This window comes from Monodon monoceros, unplaced genomic scaffold, assembly GCF_005190385.1.
Source record: "Monodon monoceros isolate NGI ecotype Baffin Bay Population unplaced genomic scaffold, NGI_Narwhal_1 Super_Scaffold_9, whole genome shotgun sequence".
NCBI classification, from domain to species: Eukaryota; Metazoa; Chordata; class Mammalia; order Artiodactyla; family Monodontidae; genus Monodon; species Monodon monoceros.
In genome coordinates this window covers 30,619,281-30,641,280 of record NW_021703786.1, presented here as the reverse complement: position 1 = coordinate 30,641,280, position 22,000 = coordinate 30,619,281, and the positions used below count along the sequence as shown (strand labels likewise).

Below are 22,000 nucleotides of genomic sequence, written 5' to 3'. Positions count from 1 at the left end.
CCTAGGTGGTTTTACCAGGGAATTCTACCAAACATTTAAGTTAGAAGTAATATCAATCTTATTATTCCACGTAAGTGATAAAGAACACTTCCCAACTTATTTTATGAAGCTATCATACCTTAACACCAAAACTTGATAGGGACATTCCATAAAAGGAAAATTACAGGCCAATCTCATTCGTGATCATAGTTGCAAAAATCCTAAGAAAATAGTAGCAAATTGAATCCAGCATCTATAAAAAGCCCAGCATGTTATGGCCAAGAAGTGTTCATTCCAGAATGCAAGGTTCGTTTAATAATTGAAAATCAATAAATATAAATTCACCACATCAGCAGAATAAAAGAGGCAAAGCTTATAATCATCTCAAATGATGCAGAAGAAGAATTAGATAAAAGTCAATGCTTCCAGATAAAATCTCTTAGCAAACCAGGAAGGAAAGGGAGTCTGCAGAATCTGATACAGGTATCTACAAAAATCTTAACAGCAAACATCATACTTAATGGAAAAATGCTGAAAATGTTTCCTCTGAGGTAAGGAAATGAGAAAAGGATGCCTTCTGTTTACCATTCCTATCCAATAAGTGGGATCAAGCTAACTTTTTGGAGGAAAAGAGTGAAATATTGTCAACTTTTCAGGGCATGTATCCTGTTGGGCTGGAAGGAAGGACTGGGAAACAGAAACACTGACAAGAAGCTATCAGAGTGAAAAGAGTCTTCCGCTTCATTCACCCCTTTTTTCCTTCTGAGGATCAGAACCGCAGTGGGAAGCGACAGTCTTTAGGATGACCAGTCAGATAAGTGTTTGGCTCACTCAACTTCAGATCAAGGGGCCTTTAAGTATCTTCTACAACAACCCTGTTGATTCACAAGAGAACCATGGTCCTGAGAGATTAAACCAGTTGCCCAAGATCCCACTGCCACTTAGTTGCCATCTTCCCTCTCTGGTTGGTAATGCGAGTCCCCCAAGTCCACTGCAAGGGGCCCCAGGTGCAGCAGTGGCTCCGCCTCCTGGGATGAAGCCTCTGGAGCAAAGAATCTCTTGGGCGGGCAGAACGCATCAGCATTGAGCGTGTCCGGTGGCACACCTTTTGCCCTGCTGACATCCGAAGCAGAATGCTGGGGCTGGTCACGGTTGAACTGTGACATCAGGGAGCAAAATTGCAGGCAGTCTTGAGGAGGGGGGCCAACTTGATGGGGAGACCGCAGAACAGCAGCCAAAGGGAAAGGTGAGAAGGTGGTCATCAAACCTCAAGAGATATAAGGGGCTGGGGTGAGGGCACACTGGACTGATGGGGATCCTCCCCGCACTGGTGAAGTGCGGGCAAGGCCCCTACGCCTGAACGCCCAAGGGTTCTTTTTCCTCCCTCCGTAGGGCAGCCAAGCCTCTGGCTCTTCTTGACATACAGAGAGTTTCACGTAAGTACTTGTGTTTTGACCTTTCTTCTGAAGTTCCAAGGAAGTGGCTCCTTTCCCTTGTCACGATGTGTCTTCTTCCTCCCATCCACCTTCTTGTCCAGGAATTAGAACAGTGACAAGGAGAACACAGGCCCCAATTTATGCCCCCATGTGGGCTGACCGATGGCACAGTCCCTGTACCCCGTGGGCAGACAGCTGCTTCCGAGAGAAGAACTGGTGTGTCTCTCAAAGGGCCCCTCCACTCCTGCCTTGGCTTCAACACAGCTTTGCTCTATCTTCCCAGGGCCAGTCCAGGACCAAGTCCCAGCCCTGCAGCCCCCTACCCAGCCCTCAAGACCTCCCCAAGGCCAGTTCCTGATGAATGACAACAACAGTCTCCCCACATTGGAGGACCAAGTCCTCTGCCCCATTTGCCTGGAGGTGTTCCGCAACCCGGTCACTACCGCCTGCGGGCACAACTTCTGCAGGACCTGCCTCCAGGGTTTCTGGGACCACCAGTCAGCTGTGGGAGAGACGCTCTATTGACCCCAGTGCCGAGAGAGCTTCCCCTCCAGGCCTCGCCTCCGCAAGAACGTCATCCTGGAGGAGATGGTGACCTGTTTCACCCAGGCTAAGGGCCAGGCCTTGGGGTCCTCACAGAACCTGGTCGGGGGCCCAGAGACATGCCCTGCGACTTCTGTGCCCCAGAGGAGCTCAAGTCAGTCAAGTCGTGCCTGCGGTGCATGGCCTCCCTGTGCGAGAAGCACCTGCGCAGCCACTTCGAGGACCAGGTGTTCCAGGGCCACCAGCTGCTGGAGCCCGTGTGGTACCTCAAGAGCCGGCTGTGCCGGAAGCACCGCAAGCTACAGAGGCTGTACTGCCGCACGGAAGGCTGCTGCGTGTGCGGGGCCTGCCTGCTGAAGGAGCACAAGAACCACGACACCATCCCCCTGGAGGAGGAGTGTGCCGGCAAGGAGGTGAGGCCGGAGCTGGGGGGGCTGGGGGGAGGGGGAGGGGAGGAGCCAGGGCACTCGGGAGTCCTCCGCGGAAAGGGAAAGTCTCTCAGAAGCTCTGGGCACCCCTTTCCTCGGAGGAAAGTTATGCAGCCATTACAGCGATGGTCACGATGGGGCTTCCCCGGTGGTCCAGTGGTTGACACTCCACACTTCCACTGCAGGGGGCACAGGTTCCGTCCCTGGTCTGCGCACGAGGCTCCCACATGCGGTGCTGCGTGGCCAAAAAAAAAAAAGATGGTCACGAGGGTCCTGCCAGGACATGAAAAGTGATGGCAAGTTGAATGAATAAGGATCCAAAATTATTTGTGATGAATCCTATTAAAATTTTTTTTGCACAGAAAAAGGAAAGGCTGAAAGAGAACATATCAAAATACAAACATGTCATGTTCAGTTGGGTGAATCCCTTCCTTTTTTCTTATTGATTGATTGATTGATTTTTTGGCTGCGCTGCATCTTCATTGCTGCGCGCGGGCTTTCTCTAGTTGTGTCGAGCGGGAGCTACTCTTCATAGTGGTGCACGGGCTTCTCATTGCGGTGGCTTCTCTTGTGCGGAGCACAGGCTCTAGGGCACACAGGCTTCAGTAGTTGTGGCTCGCAGGCTCTAGAGCACAGGCTCAGTAGTTGTGGCGCACGGGCTTAGTTGCTCCGTGGCAGGTGGGAATCTTCCCAGACCAGGGCTCGAACCCATGTCCCCTGTGTTGGCAGGTGGATTCTTAACAACTGTGCCACCAGGGAAGCCCCCGTTTTTCTATTTTAAAATTTTGTTTACTGTATTTGTATTGCTTTTATAATGGAATACTTATATTTTAGACATTCTATCATGTATATTCTAGAACTGTGCTCTCCCAATGTAGCCACCTGTTGATGGTCCCTGGCAAGAATGGAGCTTGTGCCGGAATGTAAGCCAGCTCATCGCACTCTGCAGTTCAGCTGATGCTTTTCTCGTAGCGAGACTTTCTCAACAAAGGAAGCAGCGCGTTGGTTTACAGTCTGGCAGGAGCTGCTTCTTTTGTTGTGGGTCAGCAACAGTTCATAGACAGGCCCTTGGAATAGCACTGTCCTATAGTAGATTGTAAAACATGACAATGCCCACCTCTGGAGCAGGTGAGACTAAAGGCTTATGTGGAACTTGGAAACATAATGCTGCCTGGGCCTGGCAGCGCTGCCCAGGGAGCCAGGTGCTCCATATCTGATGGGCCCCTCTTCGTCCCACTGCCTCTCAGGCTTCTCAAGTCACTGAACCCTCCACAGCAGCTTCTTGTGATCTGAAACCCAATGGTCCTCACTGTCAGGGACAAAGAACCTGATACCTAAGAACGAGGAGAGAGTCTCTCAGGGAGTGAGAGAACAGGAGCAGAGGGGTGGCCCTCAGGGACTTCCCTGGTGGTCCAGTGGTTAAGACGCCGCAATTCCATTGCAGGGGGCACGGGTTCGATCCCTGGTCGGGGAACTAAGATTTCGCATGCCATGCCACTTGGCCAAAGAAAAAAAAAAGAGGGGTGGCCCTGGGCCATCTACCCTTCCGCTCTGTCCATCCTCATTCTCATTCAAACCTCTTAAGAATGTAAGAGGTGAGGACTGCCCTGGTGGCACAGTGGTTAAGAAGAATCCACCTGCCAATGCAGGGGACATGGGATTGATCCCTCGTCCGGGATGATCTCACATGCCGCGGAGCAGCTAAGCCCACGAGCCACAACTACTGAAGCCTGTGCACCTAGAGCCCGTGCTCCGCAACAAGGGAAGCCACCGCAATGAGACGCCCATGCACCGCCATGAAGAGTAGCTCCCGCTCAACGCAACTAGAGAAAGCCCGCACGCAGCAACGAAGACCCAGCACAGCCAAAAAATAACTAACTAAATAAAATTGATTCTTTAAAAAAAAAAACACAAAGAATGTAAGAGGTCCGTCTCTTCTGGGCTTGACGTGGGGCTGCTTACAGAAGCGCTTCTGCTGGGGCACCTCTCTGAATCAGTGGCTCACTCCTCTTGCACCCCACCCTCTCACCCCAGGTCAAGGTTCAGAAGGTCCAGGCCAAAGTGGAGAGCCAGATGCCGGTCGTCACCTCTGACAGCCAAAAGCGCCGGGGCCAGGTGGCATTTCTCTTGGTAAGGTTGGTCCACCCCCAGCCCCAGCCCAGACTGAGGGGACCTCTCAGGGCTTGGAGGGAATGGGGTGAGGCCAGGAGGACAGAGACGGAATGCCTAAGCAGAAGACAACGGCGGTACCGGCTTGGGGCTCAGAGATGCCTCTCTATACGCCCTTCCACCCCCCAGAAATTGATCCAGACAGCTCGGGATGAGGTGAACGCCTGCTTTTCGGAGATCATCCAGGAGGTCAAACAGATGCAGATGAAGGTCTTGGATTTCATGGAGAAAGAGGAGGCGGCCGCCCTGGGGAAGCTGGGCGGCTCCATCCAGCAGAGCCACAACCGCCTCCTGAAGCTGGAGGGGGGACAGCATCTGGCTCCACACCCTGCTCGCCAACCAGAGCCACCAGCAATTTCTGCAGGCAAGGCCCCACCCTACCCCCACCTCTGCCCCACGCCCATCACAACCTCCACTAGGCCACAGTGGCTGTGCCTTTAACATCCCTAACCTAAGATGTCCAGAAAACCGGGAGGAGGGGAGAAAGAGGTCCAGGTTTGAACATGGGCAGCTTTTCCACCTGCCCCATGGTTCTGGGGACCGCTAAGCCCCTGGCATAAGCAGGAGTTCCTAGAATCTGCTTGGGGCCTGGCTAACAAATGGTATTGCCAGCCCCGCCCTGCACGCAGGAGTTCCCCAGGCTGAAGCACTTCCCGGCCTGCATGGAACCCCTGATAAGCACCAAGTGTAAGGAGAAGCAGAGCTTCCTCCTGCTGCCAGAGACCTTGGCAGAGCTCCGGACCCGGCTGGTGGACGTGGGTCTCAGCTTCATCAACCAGCTCTTCCTGAAGGGTTGGTTAGTACCTGGTTGCCTGGGACTCCTGAAGACTCACCTGCATTCTGGGTGTGGGCCGGCCCTACAGGGCAGCGGTTGGGATTCCAGGCACTTGTAGAGAACCCTGCCTGTCTGTGTGCACCTTCCCCAGGTAACTCAACCTTCTAGAAGCCCATGCCTCTCTCTGGAAAGATGCTGGGCTGTGAAAGTGTCCTCAGCAAAGCCCCTCCATCTTCCCCAGGCATCAAGAGGAACTCATATGAGGTGCTGCCCCCAGCTGTGGACAGGGAAACACTTCTCAAGTGTGAGTCCTCAGTACTGGGGTCCAGCCCCAGGGGTGGGAAGGAAAGGAACAGGGCCCTTGGGTGCCTTGACTTACCGAGCCCCACCTCCATTCAGGCCAGGGCTCCAGAGAGGTGCCAGCTCTCTCCTGCCCTGACCTCGCATTCTGGGCTGGAGACCTCAGAAGGACTTGGCCCGTGACTCCAAGGCCCTGATAGGAAGGGGAGAAGGCCGTCCTGTCCCACCCCCATGGGTGGGCAAGGCCTCACCTACTACCCAGAGGCCAGCTCTGCAGCCCCCTGTGGCCCTGATATGGCACAACCTCTGCCCTCAGCTGGGTGCCTGCCGACCTCCCCTGGACTTTAGCCAAGCCAGCTTGGACAACCCAGCCCATTTCTTCCTCAGCCAATTTCCCTTTTCATTTAATGTCCCTGCAGCGCCTCTCCCAGGCTGGGCTAGGGGCCAAGTGATTCTCTAAGAAATCACCTGTGATTTCTCTGAGATCTCCAGGGTTAAGGTTGCATTGCCTTTGATGAACCCTTCTGAGTGACCTGCTCCAGGAGCTCTTGACCCTCCCTCAGTCCCACTCAATCTTGTGCCCTGAACAAACAAAAAAGGAGATTATGTTAGGGTTTTGGGAGAGGGGGGCAGATAGGAGGACTCTCGGTTCGCAACTTCTCTAGGAAGGCAGACCTTTGGACAGCACCCAACTCAGCATTCCTCCGGACTATGTCAGCACCCCCAGGGGGCCACAGTTGGAGACTTAAAGAGGGGGGTATAGAGGGGCCACTTCTGGGAGCTGGGGGTGGAAGCATTTGGTGACTTCTGTGCAAAAGCCATGCGGCTTCGGCCCCTCCCCCCTCCGGGCCTCCAGCGCTCTGCGCCCGGGGCCAATGACCCTGGCCTCCTTTCCCATCCCCCTTGCCCCAGGTTATTGCAGCCTGAACTTCCACCCCGCCACGGCCAGTGAGGAGCTGTTCCTGTTCTAGGAGACCCACTCGGTGCTAAACCTGGGCATTCTTCTGGAGCCCTTCGCCGCGGGCGGCCCCTTCCCGGGCGGCTTCAAGCAGTGGCCGCAGGTGCTGTGCTCGCGCGGCCTGGCAGAGGGCTGCCACTAGTGGGAGGCCGAGGTGTCCAACTCGTGGGCGTGCCTGGGCGTCACCTACCGCCGCATCCCCCCCGCTCAGCGGCCGCCCGCGCCGCAACATCATCTACCTGCTAGGCCGCAACCCCTACTCGTGGTGCTTGGAGTGGGACTCGCTCAAGTTCTCCGTGTGGCACACAACACGCAGACGGTGCTGCACGGCGGCTACCACCGCACGCTCGGCGTGGCGCTCGACTGCGGCGCCGGCTGCCTCTCCTATGGCGTGGCGGGCGGCGTGAGCCTCATCTGCCGCTTCCTGGCCTCCTTCCTGGAGCCGCTCTACCCCGCAGTCATGGTCAGCAGCGGTGCCTCGGTCACCCTCAAGCAGCGCCCGGGGGCGTAGGTGGCGGCCAATAAAGCTGGACTCAAGCGCTGGCTGGCCCGCTGGGAGGGGCGCGCTGGGGAGGGTGGCCGGCCCGCGGGGACCCCTGGCCCGTGGTTGAGGGGTGGGCGGCGGAACCTGCCTCCCGACCCGCTGCCTGGACTTGACCTGCGGCGCCTGCCCAGTGGTCCCGGGAGGTCCTGGGAATCTCAGAAAACAGGCCGACCCCTCTGGCCTCACCGTCACGGGAGAAGGGCTCTGAACCAGAATGGAGAGCCCCCTGGACTGGGGACAGCCCTGTGGCCTCCGGGGCGGCAGGGAGGTTTCTGGCCAGGATGCACGGCCTCCCCCGCCCTTGAGTTACCAAACCCCATCAGAGGTTCTCCGGGTTGGTCCTGGCTACTCAGCACCAGGGCCTTGTTGCCCGAGAATGGGCGGGGCTCTGACCAGGTGGCTTCTCTCCGGCTCCTCCCCCGCAGCTGGCCAGACTGAGGGTTGGCACCTGACCCACCAGGGTAGAGGTGTTCTGTCTGTGTTACTGGCTTAATTGGAGGCTGGGAAGTTAAGCCAAGGAATCCATGACTATCCCAGACCCCACCCCATCCCCACCCCCGAAAAAAAGGCTGAGGGACTAGGTCCAGGCGGGGCTGGGGCCCCTGACCCTGCTGCCCAGCAGACTTTCTCACACAGCAGGTGTTTTACAGCATGGAGAGGGTGTGGAACTGAGGCTGTCCGGGTGGGAAAACCTTAACCCCCCTGCACCTTCCCCAGTGTTCCTGAAAGCTCTTTTCCCCACCCCGATCCCTAAGCAGAGGGCACTCAGCTGCCGTGGGTAGCACTGCCCGAAAGCAAAGGGGCTTCGTCCACATGCAGGCCTCTGCCATCTGACCTGCCCAGCAGGGTGTGTAGAAGTCAGCAGGAGAGGCTGGGCCTGGGCTGGGCCCCTGCCCTGCGACCCTGGCAGGAGTGTGACTGGGGACCCGGCCCCTCTGGGGAAGCAGCCTGGGCATTTCCAGCCTCAACCAGTCACTTGTTCCTGTGGCTTCTCATGTGAGGGCCTCGGTAAGGTTAATGATTGGCTCTCAAGAGGAAATGATACAAGTCACGGGGAAGAAAATCCCTGGGGCCACATCATCCAGAACCAGGGTGTGCCTGAATTCCATCCCCGCCTGGCCTGTTCTCGGAGAAATTAGTGACCCTAGTTTCTCACTGGGGGGGGCCGTCATTGTGGAGCCTGGCAGGGCGGCCACGCAGCAGGCGTTGGGTGCTCTCTGACGGCCTTGCAGGGTGGGGCGCCCTTTGGCTGCCTTGAGCCTGGGCTTCGGCTCATGTTGACCTTCCTCCCTGGAGGCTCCGCTCAGCACCAGTCCAATCTCTTTCATCCTCACAGGCTGCTACTGGTGTGGATGGGTAGGAATGAAATCTAAACTTTTTCCCATTCAACAGAAAGCTTGCACGCCAAAATGCTCAAATCTTGCCTCCCCACCCCCAAAACCTATTCCTCCTGGGCGAGAGGCTGCACACTTCCTAATCTATGGGCTGAGGTCAACAAATGCTGAGGGGACTTCCCTGGTGGCACAGTGGACAAGACTCCTTGCTCCCCATGCAGGGGGCCTGGGTTCGATCCCTGGTCAGGGAACTAGATCCCATATGCAAGCTGCAACTAAGATCTCGCATGCCACAACTAAGGAGCCGGCAAGATGCAACTAAGGAGCCCGCCTGCCACAACTTTAGACCTGGTGCAACCAAATAAATATTAAAAAAAAAAAAAAAAAAAGAAAGAAATGCTAAGGAGGTAACTGTGTAGCTGCATGGATCTGAGTCCTTCCCCATCAGGGAGCTGACGAGGGGGGCTACCCTCGCCAGTTCCTCCTGGTTCTCAGGGACACTTCACGTGGTGCGTGATGCTGGAACGGTGATGCCCTCAGGCACACATTGGTGTGAAATCCGTATCAGAAGCATGCCATTTGCTTTCTTAAACAGTTCCTGATTTGAAGTTCCTAGGCCCCGAGGGATCCACAATGGTAGTTCTGGGGGTCGTCAGATACTTGCCAATATTTCAAAAAGCCAAATGGCAAGTAGGCCTGCATGTCAGTGAGGCTGGCCAGCAAACCAGAATGTCAGGGTTCCTGGCTCAGCATTTGCTTCCTGGGGGAAAATACCAAAGCGGGAGCTTTGGGGCGCAGGATCAGCCAGTGCTGATAATCCACACTGGTGAATCCTGGCCTTGCCCTTTCCCCCACTGTGGAGTGAGCAGGGAGGGGATTGTCCCTGGAATGCCACCCACACACTTCTCATGCCTTCCTGCTCCTGCCTTAGCACTCAACTAATACGTTTTTCAGGGACTTCCCTGGTGGCGCAGTGGTTAAGAACCCACCTGCCAATGCAGGGGACGTGAGTTCGATTCCCTGGTCCGGGAAGATCCCACATGCCACGGAGCAACTAAGCCCATGCACCACAACTACTGAACCTGTGCTCTAGAGCCCGCGAACCACAACTACTAAGCCCACGTGCTGCAACTACTGAGACCCACGCGCCTAGAGCCCGAGCTCTGCAAAAAGAGAAGCCACCGCAATGAGAAGCCCGCACACTGCAACGAACAGCAGCCTCCGCCCGCCGCAACTAGAGAAAGCCCGCGTGCAGCAATGAAGACCCAATGAAGCCAAAAAAAAAAAAAAAAATTTTTTTTTTTAATGTGAATCCAGACAGGCTGTAAACTAATCCTTCCCCAAGGATTATTTCACTTAAAAAATTCCCATGTTATTCCTTACAAGAAGACTGTGTTCCTGTATTACTTGGATAAGTTTTAAATTAACCTTTTTGCATATTCTATAAAAGTAATTTTGCTTTTTTTAAAGAATAACCTGTATATTTTTAAAATATATTTGGCCATGTCGGGTCTTAGTTGTGGCCCACAGAATCTTTCGTTGCTTCTCTCTAGTTGTGGCATGCAAGCTTAGCTGCCCCACCGCATGTGGGATCTTAGTTCCCCAACCATGAATCGAACCTCCGTCCCCTGCATTAAGAAGGCAGATTCTTAACCACTGGACCACCAAGGGAACTCCAAAAGTAACTTTGCTTTTATTTAACAAACACATAGTGCCTACTACGTGCCAGGCCCTGTGCATGGCAAATGAAATGTTCATGGCAAATATGAACTCATTTAATCCTAACAACCCTATAAATAGGTATTAATTCTCCCCATTGTATGCAGGAGGAAACTGAGGATGAGAGGCTAAGTGGCTTGTCCAAGGTCTTGAAGGTACATAAATTGGAGAGCCAGGATTTGAACCCATACAGTCTGCTTTTTCAATCACTATGCTATACCACCTCTTCTATGACATTCATTATAGAAAATGTACACAATATATAAACACAAAAGAAAATAAAATATTCCTATCATGATCCTACTGAGGCAGGAGATAGGTGGGCCCCAAACTAGACATTTATAACTGGCCTCCTGTTCACACTTCTTGGGGTGAGAAGAAGATGGGCTCCAGGCCAGACATTCATTACCAACCCCCTGTTTACATTTCCTGAGGCAAGAGACATATGGGCTCCAGGACTACATACTTATTTACCAGACTCCTGTCTATATTTCAAGATCTGCACTTCGATATAAGAAACAACAGGAATAGGGTAGGTAACTGGACATTGAATGCTTTTATGGCAGGGACAGAGAGGGGTTAAACCCTGTTAAAAGATCACGAGGTCATATATTTCCCATCTTTGGGGCAAGGGAAACATTGCACATGTGCAGAAAGGCTCCTTGGGGGTCAAAGAGGAGGGAGCACCACTCCATAGTATGTGATACCTTGGCCGTCCCATAGGCCTCTGGGCTGTAATCCATCTTGGAAAAAGAGTTGCGCATGCATGTTGGGGAGGGTCCTAGGGCAGGGCAGGGCAGGTGTGGTGGCTGGGATTCCTGGTTTTCATCCAGGCTACCCAGGTTCAATTCCTGGGCAGGGAATTAAGATCTCGCTTCATGCCACCATTCACTGCTGCCTCTCCAAGATCACTACTGCCTTCCCCCAGAGATAACCGCTCCTGGAGAATTTCCTTGCAGTCTCTTTTTTTGGGCCACGCTGCGCGGCTTGTGGGATCTGAGTTCCCAGACCAGGGATCAAACCTGTGCACCCGGCCGTGCAAGTCCTAACCACTGGACCACCAGGAAATTCCACCTTGCAGTCTTCTTTTCTTATACAGATGTAGATGTTGAAGATGGAGATAGCTAAAAGATAGTTACAACTCGTATCGTGCATTTTCCAAAGTTACTTTCAAAATACAAAAATGGCTTGTTCACTCACTGGCTGTATAATATTACATCCTACACATCTGTCCTATATCTTTGTTTTGTCTTTAACACCTTCCCTGATTCCCTCTAGAGGTGGGTGGCAAGTGGCAACCCAGCCAAAGCCACAGATGTTGCTTCCTGGATGTCACCGCAAGTTTGACTCAGGAGGGGAAGGGTTAAAGTACGGAGTTGAAGGAGGCTGGCAGCATCAACGGTTTCCATCGTCTCACCATCCCATCCCACAGGTGAGGACAGAGCAGGAAGCAGGATCAGATGGCAGGAGCCTTGGGAGGGAGCCTTAACCCTTCCCTCCCCCAAGAGAAGGTGTGCTCAGGCTGGAGGTGGAAGGGAAAGGATGTTTGTGGGAGCCCCTGGCAGAGGCCCTGCCTGAGGCCCTGCCTGGCATGCAGTGGGCACCTGATGCTGTTGGGAGCATCTCACCCAACAGGGCTTATGCTCAACTCCTCCCTCTTCCAGTGAGGAAGGCACCTGGTGGTAACCTGGACCAGGTCCCACCAGCTCAGGAGAGGTGGACCCTCTCCAGCCTTCCCTGCTAGCCCAGTCCCACCCCACCCCGGCTCCTTGCCAAACATCAGTCTTCACTCGTTTTCATGGGCTTCATCACCAGCCCCCACTCCATTCTACTCTTCAAAGCGCTTGCCTCCTGGCCTCTGCACCTGCCATCGCCCCTGCTGGGAGCCCTCTTCCACCCTCATCCCCTTCCTTACTCCTCCTCATTACCTATTACTTTCTCCTCCCTAGTCCTTAAGTCTCAGCTAAGATGTGCCGCGTCACAGAAAGCCACTCTTGAACCCTCCTCTCCCTAAGCCAGGTGGGCTTCCCCCTCTCCTGCCATCGCCCTCTGCATGCATCCCTCCTCACACCCACCTTGTTTCATGTGGGAATTCTCCATCAGACCAGCGCCTGGCCGGGTATTTCATCTCTGTCTCCATTGCTTAACCCCTGGAGGGTCGGAGGCCACTCAGATCCTCTCCTGGGTCAGGCCAGGCTGGGTGCAAGTGGCCCAGGCATGGCTGCTCACCTGCTTCTCCCTTTGCCATCCGTTTGCTTCCTCCTGAAGCCAGTTCCACGCACCTACTGCATCCAGATAGTTGCAAAGGACCTGCTTATTCCTCCCGGGTTTCCATCTCGATCTCGCCTCTAGCCTGAAGGTTCTTCTTTATATATATATATATATATATATATATAAACTTATTTATTTTTGGCTGCGTTGGGTCTGCATTGCTGCGCACAGGCTTTCTCTAGATGCGGCGAGCAGGGGCCACTCTTTGTTGTGGTGCGTGGGTTTCTCATTGCGGTGGCTTCTCTTGTGCGGGCTTCAGCAGTTGTGGCACGCCGGCTCAGTAGTTGTGGCGCACAGGCTTAGTTGCTCCACGACATGGCATGTGGGATCTTCCCAGACCAGGGCTTGAACCCATGTCCCCTGCATTGGCAGTCGGATTCTTAACCACTGTGCCACCAGGGAAGTCCCACCTGAAGGTTCTTTGAGGCTGAGGACCCTCCAGCAGGTGTGTGAGGGGAGAGACACAGACCTCTCCGGCCTCTGTTTCCTGACCTATAGAAAGGGATGGACTGGGACTTCCCTGGCGGTCCAGTGGTTAAGGCTCCGTGCTTCCAATGCAAGGGGCGTAGGTTTGATCCCTGGTCAGTGAACTAAGATCCCACATGCTGTGCAGTAAGGCCAAATGAATAAATAAATAAAATAACAGATTTTTTTTTTTTTTTTTTCAGTACGCAGGTGTCTCACTGTTGTGGCCTCTCCCGCTGCGGAGCGCAGGCTCCGGACGCGCAGGCTCAGCGGCCATGGCTCACGGGCCCAGCCGCTCCGCGGCACGTGGGATCCTCCCGGACCGGGGCACGAACCCGCGTCCCCTGCATCGGCAGGCGGACTCTCAACCACTGCGCCACCGGGGAAGCCCGAATAACAGATTTTTTTAAAAAGCATGGATCGAGATATCACCCATATTTGCTGAAGGTTATACGACTCCCAGGGCTTCTCAAACCAGGTGGTTGGGGAACGGGGGCATTTCAGGTAGAGACAGGACTAGGGTGAAGCAAGTGAGACCCTCACCAAGGGCATAACATTTAAGAGCAGGTGCCAAAAAACTCAGAAATCAAAGTAAATGATACTTTAAGGCAATATATGACAAAATCAAAATTAATGCAAAAATCCATGATAGACAGAATATCAAAATTGTAAATAAAGACCCATCTTTTGGGAATTCCCTGGTTGTCTAGTGGTTAGGACTCCGCTCTTTCACCGCCAGGGGCGTGGTTCAGTCCCTGGTCAGGGAACTAAGATCCCACAAGCCGCACAGTGTGGCCAAAAAGAAGAAGAAAAAAAGACCCATCTTTTATAACCTGACCCATTGCTTGTACTACCTGCTCCATACCCCTTGCACTAATCCCAGCCCTGATTCCAACAAAATTTTACTCATGAAGCCAAGTGACCACTCCATTGGCCATACTTTATTGGTCTGATTTTCTAAAAATGTTACCTTTAAATTATTATTAGGTTATCATTTATCTTGATCACTGAGTTTTGCTGGTGTCCCAGTACATTTTGAGCTCCAGGCAAGTGCTTCACTCATCTCACCCCAGACGGGGTGTCACATGTCTGGAATTTCGTAGCTGGACCAGGGCGAGGTGTCAGGGATGCCAACTGTCCTGTAAGCTCAGAACAGTCATTCTGCAAACGCCTATAATGCCCCGTTGTTGGTAACGTGTATGTACACCGATGCTTCAAATGATTAAGTTAAATAATGTTTGCTTAGCTGCTCAGCCTTGCCAATATCACAATCAAAGTGTCAGAAGCCCAAACGCACCCATTAAAAGGCTTTTGGCTCCCTGCCAAGTGTTTCTGAAAGCTGAATCTTCTTCATTTACCGCTACAGATGCTTCCTGCCTGGAGAGTATGAACCTTGGTGCCTTTTGTGTTTTTACATGCAATTGGAGATGACACCAATGGTTAGGTTTCCGCCCAGTTTGTTCCAATGCTCCACAGATGTGTCTTGTGTGGCTCCTGTGCGCTAGGCACAGGGCTCCTGGGAGGAGAGGGGCGGAGAGGGTGGTGGGAAGCAAGATAGACCCTGTCTGCCCTGGCGCAGCTTGGCGGGTAGAGGGGACAGACCGTAAGTTCAGTCATGGTGGTGAGTGTATCTAGCCACACACTAAGATTAAGGCTCCTCAGGGGAAGAGATGACCAAGGAGCCATCCCACACCAGGTGTCCCTAAAGAAAAGAAGCTGACCTGAGATGGGGAGGGTGTGCCAGGTGGAAGCAGGGTGGTGGCTGGTGGAGGGTGGAGACCGGTTTTATTGCCACATCATTACTGAGCTTGCACCATGACAGTCCTCAGCAAACATGATGTGCTGGTTAAGCATCTGGACTCCAAAGCCAGACGTGCCGGATTCAAATCCTGGCTCTGCCACTTACAGCTGTGTGACCCTGAACAAGTTACTTAACCTCTCTGTGCCTTAGATCCATAATCTGAAAAAAAAGCAAAATAACAATAGTACCCACCTCTGTATTTTAGGAAGCAAAGAGAATCCCAGCATGACTGGAGCTTGGGGAGAGAGGCTGAGAATGGCTGAAAATGAATCTGAGGAGGTGAGTGGAGCCAGATGGCGCAGGGTCTTGTAAACAGCCTCTTTGGTCTTTAGGGTTTATCCAGGATCAGTGGGAAGAAACTGCAGGGTTTCAGCAGGAGATGGCTGAGCGAATCTGGACAGAGCGCCGGCCTGGAGGAGGGAGGGGAGCATCAGTTAGAGCAGGAAGAGTGGTCAGGAAGCTGATGCAGCCGCTCAGGGAGAGATAAAGACAGCCCGCTCCGGGCTGGGCAGGGTGGACAGAGATGCTGAAGGTATGAAGGGCCAGGAGGCAGCATCTGACTAAGTGTGTGTGTTGGCGGGGGTGGGGGGTGAGGGGTTGGAGGGGGCGGACCAAAGGAAGGGAAAGGGCCCCAGCGGCCCCAGTCTTCTATGTGGAAGGCAGAACTGTCCTCAAGGACGGGGGAATCCCAGAGACAGAAGGTTTACAGGCAGCATGTTGAGTTCACTTTGTAAAATGATGCAATATTTGATATGTACAGAATAATTGATGTCACATATACATAAGCAGTGGAGTGAAATAATAAACACCCAACTTGAAAAGAAAAGAAAAAAACAGTAGTACCCACCTCAGAGAGGATTTAGCGAGTCAATCTACATACCTGGCTGTTTTTACTCATTCAGCAGATGTTCAACGAGCTGAGTGAGGGGTGGTAGAAAAAGAGGGAAGAATATTCTTCCCATAGGTCAAACAGTGGGGACAAAAGTGATGAGCTGAGACAGACTCAGTCCCTGCCCTCACGGAGCCTATGATCTAGTGAAGGCAAGAGAGAGATTCATCACAGAATTGTTTAAATCCGGAGTCGGTACACTATGGCCCATCGCCTGTTTCTGTACAGCTTGTAAGCTAATAAAGGTTGTTACATTTTTTTAATGGGGAAAAAAATCAAAAGAAGAATTAGATTTGGTGACACCTGAAAATTAAATTGCATTCAGGGAATTCCCTGGCGGTCCAGTGGTTAGGACTCTGCGCTTTCACTGCCGGGGCCTGGGTTTGATCCCTGGTTAGGGAACTAAGATCCTGCAAGCCATGCAGCACGGCCAAATTAAAAAAAAAAAAAAAAAAAATAGGTGACATTCAAATTTCAGTGTCCATAAATAAAGCTTTATTGGAACGCAGCCATGCTCATTTGTTTTCATATTGTCTGTGGCTGCGTTTGCCCACGATGGCAAAGTTGAATAGTTTCGACAGAGACTCTCTGGCTTGCAAAGCCTAAAACATTTACCTCTTGGCCTTGAAAAAGTGTGTAACTCCTGATTTAAATCAATATAAACACACCGTGGTGGACAGGGCCAAGCGGAGCAGTAGACCTGTGAGGGGAAGGAATAACCAGTAGCACCAGCCCCAGCAGGGAAACCAGGGAGGGCATCCCGAAGGAAGTGACGCTTGAGCTTCTGTCTGAGGTGACAGGGGTTAGCCAGGCACAGAGGGTCAGGATGGGGCTCCAAGCAGGGGGGAGCAGCAGAGGCAAAGACCCCTCAGCTGGGGGAGCATGACAAGCAGAGAAAGTTCAGGTGGCTGGAGGGCATCAAGTGAGGGAGAGCTACTTGGGGCTGGAAGGGTAGGCAAGGGCCAGGCTTTGAGGGCCCTGTGGCCACACCAGGGGCAGCGGAGGCCAGCGTTGATGGCAAGTTCTGGCTGATGTCGGGCTTTAGGGTTGTTGAGGCACACACGTGAAGGTGCCAGTCTGGATATATGGTCTGGACATAGAACATGTGGAGTGATCAGTATAAAGGTGGTGGTTGGAGCTACAGAAGGGGAGTGAGAAGAGGAGAGGATGAAGGTCAGAGCCTGTGGGACTCGGCCGTTTAAAGGTCCAGAGCAAACAGCACGAGTGGCCAGAAACATGGGAGGAAACCCAGGAGAGAATGATGTTCTGCAAGCCAAGGAGAGAGCAAATTTCCAGGAGGGAGGGATCAGTGTGGGCCGATGCTTCAGGCAGATCAAGACTAAACATGCTCATTGGATGTGTAACATGGGAATGACCAGAGGGGCAGAAGTTTTCCTTAGAGGGCGGAGGGGGAGGGGAGGTGTGGACTCAGTGAGAGGAGATGCTGTTCCCACCAAGTCAGGATGTGGAGGGGCGGGGGCGGGAACCCGAGGGGGATATGAGGGGAGGGAGGGTAGATATTTGTTCTTGTTTCATTGTAGGAGAGACTCGAGCTTGTTTAAATGCCATGTGAACTCTTAGTTGCGGCATGCATGTGGGATCTAATTCCCTGACCAGGGATCGAACCCAGGCCCCCTGCATTGCGAGCACGGAGTCTTAACCACTGTGCCACCAGGGAAGTCCCCCCCAGTTTGTTTTTACATGGACAGTTTTGAGGGTATCAGGGCAGCCCAGGTGGGGAGAACCAGGTGTGGCCTGGGCACCAGGGCCAGGCTGAGTGGGAGTGAGTGGAAGTGTGCTGGAGGTGAAGTGAGGACTCGGGAGGGGATGGTGTAAGAGCAGAAATTCACATGGGGAAGGGATGGGTGAGGAGACGAACCCCAAGGGTGAGCTTCCAGGCATGTGGGCTGGGAGTATTGGGAAACGAGTGTGCAGAGCGGAGGCCTGCCAGGGTGTTGGCAGAGTGATCTGTGAACTCAGAGCCGGAAGGCCTTCCAATGCAGCCCTGAAAAGGGTGGGGGGGGGGGGCTTTTGCAAGGTGGATCTGGTATTTCAGGCAGCGAGGCTGAGGAGAGAGATCTGTCAAGGCTGAGTGTGGGCCTGAAGTGACCCCAGCATCAGGAAGAGAGAAGACAGCTGAGCAAAATCACAAAGGGAAGAGTCTGTAGGGATCAACTGGATATGAAGATGAAGGCCAAGGGGTGGGAGGGAGGCCCTAGATGGGATCGAGCCAGAGAACAGAGGAGGGGCCTGGTCTAAGGGGAAGATGGTGTGAGCAGTATGGGGACAGGCTCAGTTCCGGTGACAGTGAGAAAATCTCAAGGAGAAGGGCTTGGAGCTCCAGAGAGGAGGGTGGCAGGGAGGACAGAGTCTGGGTAAGACAGGCAAAAGGAGAAAGAGGGAGAAGGAAGAGGGGACTCAGAGTGAGGGGTGGCCCAAAGCACCGGGGGTCTCGGAGCAAGGGCTGTGCCCAGGTGATGGTTCTAGCAGTGCCTGCCTGCCTGATGACCACTGCCCCTTCCCACACACCCGAAATCAGGGCGAGGCTCAGCACAGGGATGATCCCAAATCAGGGGGCAGGAGGTCACCCTGTGGTTTCTCTTGTCCTGCTCCCCAGGCTGGCCCCAGCATTGGGCGATCTGCTGCCCCTCGATGGGAGCCATCAGGGCATCTCTGCTCCCCCAGGAGGTGGGAGCTGGAGTGGAGGGGGCCGGGGTACGATATACCCCAACATTAGGCCCACAACCATGGCCAGCCCTGGGAGAGACTGTGCACCTCAGATCTGAGTTCAGGGGGTCTTCTGGGGAAATAACCAGCTGGGTGGCATGGCCTAGGCCTCTGGGGCCAGCTGACAAGCTGCCGCATGCCCTGGCAGAGTCGGACAAACAGGCAGAGGGGGGTGACAGGCAGAGGGTAGAAAAAGGATAGAGCTGGTGGAGAAGGAAATGGGCCCTCGAGTAGGAAGGCACCCAGGGGCCCAGAGCCAACAGCATTCAGAAAAGCCTGGACAGACAGACTGTCCCCATTATCCCAGCAGTCGGCACTCTGTCCATGTCAGGGACACCACAGGGTCACTGCCAGAGGCCAAGACCTGGAGAGAAGGGCAGAGGGACCAGAATCACATCCTGGCGCTTTCCAGTAACTAAAATATTTTTAAAGGATGCCAGGTCCTAGGCTTGGGGTGATAAGATCCCAGAATGGGGGAGTGACTTGGACGGGCAATACTCCATTCCTTCATTCAGCCAATGAGGCAGTATCTGGACAGCACTGAGAACCTCCATCCATACGTGTTGACCCTTCTTATTATAGTTATTATTATCCTGGGCTACACACTGTGCTAAGTGCTGGGGTCGTGTTGATCAACTGGGCAAGAAAGCTCCTAAGCCTCAGGAAGCTTAGTGGGGAGGTGCACAGCACTCAGCAGGATTAATACCTCAACATGGGAGGTCTGGGAGGCCATCCTGGAGGAAGCAGATTCTAAGCTGACAGTTGCAGGCCAACCAAGGGCCAACCGGGTTAAAAAAAAAATAAAAAAAGGATCATCATGACAGAGTGTTTCAGGGAAGGGGACCAACCATGCAGGTGTGACGGTCTCAGGGGGTTTGGCAGATGAGCAATGAATGTAGTGGTTGTTATTCTTAGTGATGTACGGCAATTGCGTTATTAACTACTAATTACTTACTATTAATTCTTAAAGATTTATGACTTTGAGTAGGTGCCTCCCTCTCTCTTTGAGCAGATGCCACAGTTTGCTTCTCTGTGGATGAGGACCTTTCCAACTCTGAGTCCCTTGTCACCTACCCCTCACTAACAGCTGTCATGGGCCCTAACAAAACTGGACCTGGTGACCAGGGTGTGCACTCAGACCAACACTTAGGGTACGGAGTCACAGAGGAAGGCTGGGGAAGGCTGTGGGGACTACCTGTGGGAACCACAGACCCTGGCTCTGAGCTCTGCAGCCACAGTGAGTATGCCCCAACCTGGTGGGAGCTTCATTCTGGAGAAGTACCCAGAGTCCAGGATGGTGGAGGGGGTATCCTCACAGCTCTCAATTTCATCTTGATGAGTAGAGGTCGAATATTAGGGTGGGGCTCCCCAGGAAATAGTGAGGTCCTGGAAAACCTCTTGGTTTGATTTTTTCAGAGAGGGTAAGAGCCTCCAGGAAGTCCCTGGGTATTAAGTCCCTGGGTCCCGCCAGAGTACCCAGGGATGGAGTGGAGGGCTACATCTAGCCTGTTCTGAGTACCTGGGGCAGGTACTGCTGTTGCAGGAGAAGCGGGCACGAGAGAATAGTTGAGTCCCAGGTCTTGGGCAAATTCCTGGGATGGGCCGCCAAGGGAGGGTCCTTGGCTTCATGCAGGAAAGAATTCAAGAGCGAGCCATAGTAAAGTGGAAGCGAATTTATTTAGAAAAATACGCACTCCATAGGCAGAAAGCAGTCCCTCTCTGAAGGTGAGAGGGGCCCTGGGGCATGGGGCTGTTAGTTTTTATGGGCTGGGTAATTTCATGGGCTAACAAGTGGGAAGATTATTCCAGCTATTTTGGGGAAGGGGTGGGGATTTCCAGGAATTGGGCCACCGCCCACTTTTGGCCTTTTATGGTCAGCCTCGGAACTGTCATGGTACTGGTATGTGTGTCATTTAGCCTGCTAATGTATTACAGTAAGTGTATAATAAGGCTCCAGGTCTGCGAGAAGTCCTTGGGCCTAGTTGGTTCTAACTAGTTTTTTTGTACCCTCAGCTGTGTCATTCTTTTAATGGTTGTGCCCTGCCCCCTTCCCTCCTGTCTTACTGCCACTCAGTACTGGGCCAGGCTGAGATAAGGGGTGACGAGATGGTGCAGACCCTGGAGTATGATCCCTGTTGTCCCCCACACTGGACCTCTCAAGGCCTGGGACCATCCCTATGGGACCATGGGATAAACCTTAATCCCCTCCTCCCAAAGTTTGTATCCAGAGAACCTCAGGCTAAGCTGAATATGCCCCCAGTAAGAGGCAACCCAGCGCAGTGACTGTTGGCAAGAACATGAACCACGGTCACAACAATGTCTTATGTTTAAGATGGACTCACAACTTGATAGAGTATCTCCTACATCATTCATCCAGAAGTTAAGCCATCCCAGTGGGTGGGAAGCGGTACCTCATTGTGGGTTTGATTTGCATTTCCCCGATGAATAATGATGTTGAATATCTTGTCATGTGTTTGTTGGCCATTTGCATATCTTCTTTGGAGAAATATCTATTCATATCCTTTGCCCATTTTTAATGGGGTTAACTTGTCTTTTTACTGTTGAGTTGTGAGAGTTTTTTATATATTCTCAATACAAGTCCCTTATCAGATATATGATTTGCAAATATTTTCTCCCATTCTGAGGGTTATTTGTTCACTTTCCTGATGGTGTCCTTTAGTGCACAAAAGATTTTAGGTTTTTTTTTTTTGGGGGGGGCCATGCCACGTGGCTTGACCCCGGGCCCTTGGCAGTGAAAGCTTGGAATCCTAACCACTGGACCGCCAGGGAATTCCCCCAAAGTTTTTAATTTTGATGACATCCAATTTATGTTTTTTCCTTTGTCACTTGTGCTTTTGGTGTAGTGTCTAAGAATCCATTGCCTAATTCCAAGGCCGTGAAGAGTTACTCCTGTGCTTTCTTCAACAGAATTCAGTGATTTCCCTGTTGGTCCAGTGGTTAAGACTTTGCCTTCCAATTCAGAGGGTGCAGGTTTGATCCCGGTGGGGGAGCTATGATCCTACCTGCTTCCCGGCCAAAAAACCAAAACATAAAACTGAAGCAGTATTGTAACAAATTCGGTAAGAACTTTAAAAATTGTCCACATCAAAAATCTTTTTTAAAAAGTTCACAGTTTTAGTTTTTACATTTCTATCTGTAAGCCTTTTTTTTTTTTTTTTTTTCTTTTTTCTTTAAATGGTGTGAGGTGGAAGGCCAACCGCAACCACTTTCTTTTACAGCTACCCAGCACTGTTCGCTGAAAACACTATTCTTCCCACCCCGGATCGTCGCAGCACACTTACGGAAAATCAACTGACTGTAAATGTAACGGTTTATTCTCAATTCTAGTCCACCGATCTATGTCTACCCTTATGCCTGTACTGGTTACTGTAACTTTGTACTAATTGAATACATTTTAAACAATGCATATGAAGGGCTGGCTAGGTGGGGGAGAGGCGCACGCGGAGGTGGTGGGCGCCGTCTGACCTGCCCCCAGGGTTGAGGGGTCCACGCTCTTGTCTGCTCCGCACAGCTGCCTTCCTGGGCTCCCCTGGATGTGGCCCTCAAAGCTCTAAGTTTTCATTGGAAGGACTCCTGGGCAGCTAAAGCCCCCAAAGAAAGAATCCTGCACCCTGGCCTCCCACCCCGCTGCCGCTGGGAGG

At 52.7% G+C, this 22,000-nt stretch overlaps 1 pseudogene; it reads left to right on the top strand.

The window, feature by feature from the left end:
• The first annotated feature begins 1,190 nt into the window (after positions 1-1,190).
• On the top strand, positions 1,191-7,099 carry LOC114889537 (annotated as a pseudogene).
• Positions 7,100-22,000: the final 14,901 nt, after the last annotated feature.